This window comes from Coenobita brevimanus, chromosome 55, assembly GCF_032717465.1.
Source record: "Coenobita brevimanus isolate Jiangsu-jjx chromosome 55, ASM3271746v2, whole genome shotgun sequence".
Classification (NCBI taxonomy): domain Eukaryota; kingdom Metazoa; phylum Arthropoda; class Malacostraca; order Decapoda; family Coenobitidae; genus Coenobita; species Coenobita brevimanus.
The window spans coordinates 2,474,390-2,481,422 of NC_137008.1; positions in this window are offsets into that span (position 1 = coordinate 2,474,390).

A 7,033-nucleotide genomic window follows, 5' to 3' on the forward strand; every position below is an offset into this window, starting at 1 on the left:
ATAATAATAATAATAATCCATCCATCCATCCATCATCCAATCCTACATTGCCCCATGAGGAGCTTAGGAGCCCGTGGCTAGGCGGTTGGTCCCGACAATTAAGATGAGAGTGACCAGCCTCACTCATCCCTGAGTGGCATTACATGAGCAATCAACCCCAACCACCCCTTGGATATAAACCTTCACCAGCTCAATCCGATTGGAGCACAATAATTACCCACTAAACCACCAGAAGCCATAATTTAGTTATATGGTTACCACCCAGCGTAGTAAATGGTTTCCTGGTGTACAGGAAACCATTTGGCCTGTCACCTAGTGTAGTCACCCACAGGCAGAAGGAAGAGGAAAGAATGAAGGAAAGAAAGACACAAGAGGGAGTGTAAAGTCACCCGTAGGCATAAGGACAAGGAAAGAATGAAGTAAAGGAAGACAGAAGAGGATGGAAGGAAAGAAGGCTGGAGGAGAGGAAAGGGCAGACACCCAAGAGCACCACTACATCAAGTGAGTGGATGGTGAACGCCCCCACCTAATAATAATATTAATAGCAATAATAATAATAATAATAATAATAGACACTAACACCTCACATACACAGCAAGGCGCAAAAAGTCTCATAAGAACGATATGATCTAAGGCAGCGTTTATTTTCGTGTTTTATCAAGAGCGTCTCAAGGAACCCAGCAGACTCGGCCAAGAAGCTGTGGAAAAGACTTAAGACGCGGCCCGTTCACTGCAAAGTCTAAGCTTCTTTTGGCCTTAACAGTTAAAGATAAGCCCCCAGGGAGAGACACGGGGAGAGGGGAGAGGGGGAGGAAAGATTGGGGTGGAGGGAAATACCAGAGAACAAGGATTGGGGAGAAAACTGGGAATAGGCGTAAATAACTAATACAGGGAAGAAAAGCAATGTGGGGAGTGAGATACATGTTGGGGGAGGAAAGACTGGGATGGAGGAAAGTAGGGGAGATAAGAACTAGGATAGGGAAGAAAAAATGAGAGAGTGGGGAGAAGGGGAGACGTAGGAGTGGGGTTGTGGGAAGCGAGGAAAGGATGGGATGGAAGGAAGTAGGAGGAAGAGTGGGCTAGGATAGGGAAGAGAAACTGAGGAGGGGAAATGAGAATGATGATGAGTGGAGTGAAATAAGGATAGAGGGGGAAAGGAGGGAAATAAGAGGAGAAGGAAAGAGAATAGAGCAAGGAGAGTAGAGAAAGGATGGCGTGGAGAAGATAAATTAAGAGAGGAGAAATGGGAATAAGAGAAGTGGAATGGCGAAAGGTGAAAGTAAATCAGAAGAGGGGACAGAGGAAGCGTTGGAGAAAAGTAGGGAGGGAAGTAAGGAAATGAGGGAGAGAAGTAAAGAAAGGAGGGAGAGAAGTAAGGAAAGGAGGGAGGGAAGTAAGGAAAGGAGGGAGAGAAGTAAGGAAAGGAGGGAAAGAAGTAAGGAAAGGAGGAGAAGGATACCAAGGAAGGGGTGGAGGGAGACAAGGAAAGTGGAGAGGAACGATGTGAGGTATGGAAGAAGAGGGAGGATTGGAAGGAAGGAGGGAAAGGAGGGAGAGATGAAGAGGAAGTAAGGAAAGGAGGGAGGGTTGGAGAGAAGTATGAAGAGGGAGAGGTGGAAAAAAGTAGAGAAAGGGGGAGGGGGGGAAACTCGAGGAAGGTAAAAACAGAAAGAGAAAGAAAGGTAGATGAGGAGGCGATATGAGAGGTGAGTTGAGCATGCAGGTAGAGACGGAAGTAGAAAGGGTTGAGAGGAAAAGAAAGTCAGGAGAAGAGAAAGTAAGTGATGTGAAAGTGAAGGTGAAAGAGGGAGGAGAGGAAGGTTAGAAGTGGAGATACGAGAGAAAGAACAGTAAATAAATAAATGAGGAGAGAAGTGGCGGGTGGGGATAATGAACAAGGGAGAGAGAGAGAGAGAGAGAGAGAGTGTGTGTGTGTGTGTGTGTGTGTGTGTGTGTGTGTGTGTGTGTGTGTGTGTGTGTGTGTGTGTAAAGGAGGGAAGCGTTAAGTGGTGGTTATCTGTAAACATGATTGATTATTGCTGAGGAAAGTTTTTACACACACACACACACACACACACACACACACACACACACACACACACACACACACACAAACCCCACACACACACACACAAACCCCACACACACACACACAAACACCTCCCCCCCCAAACACACAAACACACACACACACACAAACCCACACACACACACACAAACCCCCACACACACACACACAAACACCTCCCCCCCCAAACACACAAACACCCCCCCCACAGACACACACACACACACACAAACACCCCCCCCACAGACACACACACACACACACAAACACTTCCTCCCCCAAACACACAAACACCCCCCCACACACACACACACACACAAACAACCCCCCCCACACACACAAACACCTCCCCCCATACACACAAACACCCCCACAGACACACACACACACACACACACACACACACACACACACACACACACACACACACACACACACACACACAAACCTCCCCCCCCCACACACACAAACACCCCCCCACAGACACACACAAATTCACCGCTTTACGAAGTTTTTCTGTTTTTACCGGAGCAATTTGGAAGTTCTGTTCCTTTATTACGCAACAGTAAAAAACAGACTAACTTTCCGTTTTATTTATAAGGTAAAGTGTACGGAACTAGATGTTGGGACGGGAAAGGCCAGGTAAAGAAAACAGGTAATCAGACAAGGTGAAAAACATATGACAACTTTCCTTTTTTCTTTGAGGGATGGAGAGGGATTGGGATGGCGCAGAGGGAGCGAGGGAGAGGGGAGAAGTGTGAGGGAGAGAGGGAGAAGGGAGAAGTGAGAGGGAGAAGTGTGAGGGAGAGAGGGAGAAGGGAGAAGTGAGAGGGAGAAGGGAGAAGTGAGAGGGAGAGGGGAGAAGTGAGAGGGAGAGAGGGAGAAGGGAGAAGAGAGAGGGAGAAGGGAGAAGTGAGAGGGAGAAGGGAGAAGTGAGAGGGAGAGAGGGAGAAGGGAGAAGTGAGTGGGAGAGAGGGAGAGAGGAGAAGTGAGAGGGAGAGAGGGAGAGGGGAGAAGTGAGAGGGAGAGAGGGAGAAGGGAGAAGTGAGAGGGAGAGGGGAGAAGTGCGAGGGAGGGGGGAGAAGTGAGAGGGAGAAGGGAGAGAGTGAGGACGGAGAGAGGCAGCTGTGGAGGTCAATGGAAGGGATGATGGAAGGAGCAAGAATGGGAATGGGGAATGGATGGCGGATAAGGAAGGGGAAAAAAGGAAGGGGAAGTACGAAGGGAGGGGGAGAGAGGGCAAGGGGAAAGACGAGGGGAGAAGGGGAAAGGGGAAAGAGACGGGAAATGAAGTCTACGTGATTTTTCTTGTTTACGTAGTTCCCCACTCTCTCTCTCTCTCTCTCTCTCTCTCTCTCTCTCTCTCTCACTTTTCCCCTCTGTCCTCAATCATGGTCTCCTTTCCTCCCGTCCACCTCACTTCCCCTCCTCCCCGTCCACCGCGTCCCTCCAATCAACCTTCCCTGCAGCCCTGTACCACACTCGCTTCAACTTTTCCTTCCACCATCCACTCCTTTTCTCCTTTACTACGATCACAATTGAGTTTGGTGTTGCTACCTCTTGCACTTTTATTTAACTGAACGAATGAGCTCTCGTATTGAAAGATTAGTATTATTATCATTCATCATCATCATCAGTATTATTATTCCTACTACTACTACTACTACTACTACTATTATTATTGTTATAATTATTATTATTATTATTATCATTATTATTATTATTATTATTATTATTATTATTATTACTATTATTATCGTCATCCTTTATCATCATCATTTCTGCTGCTCCTACTTCTACTACTACTACTATTATTATTATTATTATTATTATTATCGTTATCGTTTATCATCATCATCATCATTTCTGCTGCTGCTGCTACTACTACTACTACTACTACAATTATTATTATTATTATTATTATCGTCATCGTTTATCATCATCATCATCATTTCTGCTGCTGCTGCTGCTGCTGCTGCTGCTGCTGCTGCTGCTGCTGCTACTACTACTACTACTACTACTACTATTATTATTATTATTATTGTCGTCATCGTTTATCATCATCATCATTTCTGCTGCTACTACTTCTACTACTACTACAACTACTACTATTATTATTATTATTATTATTATTATTATTATTATTATTATTATTGTGCCCATGGTCCTACGTAGCGGACGGCGTTGAACTAGTCTCGGAAGAAAGCTATATCACTCAGGAAAACAGTCTCAAAAACCCATTTAGCAGTGACGGGACGAAAGAACATGCAATATTTTACTGGATTTAGCACAGCAGCAGCAGCATCGGCAGCACCACCACCTCGCCACCTCAGATTCAGAGTGTTATTTAGCTCAAACAATTTACAGTCTCATAAATAATGGAAAAAAAAAAAAGCTGAGTTCGCTGAGTTATCGAGCAGACTCCACATAATACAAGCAAAGTCGATTAAGGGAAGTTATATATGACAGCAAATTATGTATACACTAAAACATAGGCATTTACAACACTGACATGATTTACCACAGGAGCAGGTGAGAGAGAGAGAGAGAGAGAGAGAGAGAGTAAAAAGACCCCCAAAGAACACAAGGCTATGAAACTTAACGATGGTAATAAGCTGAGTGTAGGTGGGAGTGGGAGTGTAGGTGGGAGTGGGGGTGTGGGTGGGAGTGGGAGTGTAGGTGGGAGTGGGGGTAGGAGTGGGAGTTTGGGTGGGAGTGGGGGTAGGAGTGGAAGTGTAGGTAGGAGTGGAAGTGTAGGTGGGAGTGTAGGTGGGAATGTGGGTGAGATTGTAGGTGGGAGTGGGAGTGGGGGTGTTGGTGGGAGTGGAAGTGTAGGTGGGAGTGGGAGTGTAGGTGCCAGTAGGAGTGTTAGTGGGAGTGGGGGTGTAGGTGGGAGTGGATGTCAGTGGGAGTAATTAAGACTGAATGCAAATAACAGTACAGGTAGAAGACAAACTGAGCTACCTGACTGTGTGTGTGTGTGTGTGTGTGTGTGTGAGAGAGAGAGAGAGAGAGAGAGAGAGAGAGAGAGTGGACAGGTCAAAGTGAGTTAATAAGCGAGAGTAAGCAAGCGACACCCAGTGATGGTAAATCTGCTTAAAGGATTTAGAGAATGAATAAGCGAGAGTGAATGAATGAATGAATAAGAGAGAGAGAGAGAGAGAGGGGACAGGTCAAAGTGAGTTAATAAGCGAGAGTAGGTAAGCAACACACAGGGATGGTAAATCTGCTTAAAGGATTTAGAGAATGAATGAGCGAGAGTGAATGAATGAATGAATGAGAGAGAGAGAGAGAGAGACTGCAGAAGGGGGTATCGCTTCAAAATTACCTCCCCTCCCCTCCCCCTTCTCCCTTCCCTCATTCATATCCACCCCCACCCTTCCTCCCATCGTGCTCCTATCCACTCCCCGCCCCTCCCTCCTCCATATTCCTATCCCTCCCCCTCCCCCTTCCCCCAGCTCCCCGCCCCTCCCCCCCGGAACGCAATTTCCGGGGCAACAAAAGAGGCAAACCGGTCGATCATTCGGAACAATTGGGCAGTTAAAGAGTCGAGGGGGGAGGGGAGGGGAGAGGGGAGGGAGGAGGGGGAGGGGAGGATGAGATAAGGTAAGGGAGAAGGTAGGGATTGACTGAGGGATGAAGGATGAGGGAGGGAGATGAGTTGAAGGGAGAGGGGAGGGGAGGGGAAGGGGAAAGGGAAAGGGAAGGGGAAGGGGGAGAGGGAGGGGAGGGCGGAGGGTAGGATGAGATGAGGTAAGGGAGAAGGGATGGTTAGATGGAGGGATGAGGGAGGAAGATGATAGGTTAAGGCTTGGGAGAAAGGAAGGGAAGATGGGATGCTGAAAGGAAGAGAGTGGAGGGTTGGATGAGATGAGGTAAGAGAGAAAGGATGGATAAATGGATGGATGAAGGATGAGGGAGGGAGAGAGTATGAATAGGGAATCTAAGGTGCAATGGAAGGATGGAAGATAGGATGTGGAAAGGAATGGTGTGGAGGGGAAAGGTAAAATAAGGAGAGTCAAGGAAGAAGGGAAGGCCAGATGGATGGATGACGGAAAGATGATATGGATAGTGAATTTTAGGGAGCGGGAAAGATGTAAGGAAAGATGAAGAAAGGAATGCAGTGAAGGACATAAAATGAGTAAAGAAAAAGGGAAGGATAAAGGCATGAATAAAGGAGGAGAGGAAGATATGGTAAGGCTGGAGAATTTTAGGAACAGGGAGGGATGGAAAGACGTGGAAAAGAATGCAGCAGAAAGGAAGTATAAATTGAGGGAAGGAAGAAGAGAGGGGTGGGAGAGGGAGGGGAGATACGGAACGAAAACTGAGTAAAGAAAGATGACGTGACAGCGGAAGTAAAAAGGGAGGAAGGAAGGATAAATGAGGAAAGGGAGGGGGAAGGGAGGTAGCAAGAGGGGAGAGTGGGGTATGAGATAGGGGATAGAAAGGAAAGGACTGAGGGACGATAAGACAGAAGGAGGAGAGGAAGAGAGCAAGAGATATGAGTAAAAAGGCTGACGTTGGGAAGGTGGGAAGATGAAGGAAAAGACAAATTGGAGGAGAGAAGGAGACGAGATAACGGGAGATAAGGGGAAGTGTAATGGAGGTGAGGGCAGGAAGGGTTTGGGAAACGAAGGAAATGAGGAGGGAGATAAGGGAGAAAGGGAGGGGAAAAAAGGGAAAGGGTGAGGCGGTTAGGGAAATAACGAAGAAAGGAAGGGAGAGGGTGAAGGTGGTATGGGAGAAACGGATGAAAGGGGGAGGAGAAGGGAGAAAAAGGTCAGGATAAAGAGGAAATGGAGGAAAATGAAAGTGAGAAAGGAAAGAGTGATGAGAAAATACAAAAGAGGAAAAGAAGAGGGAAAAAAGGCAGGTACAAAGGTAGAAGGAAGGAATTTGAGAGAGAGAGAGAGAGAATCAGAGGCGAGATATATAAAGTGACGCAAAGAAACTGAGAATGGAGAA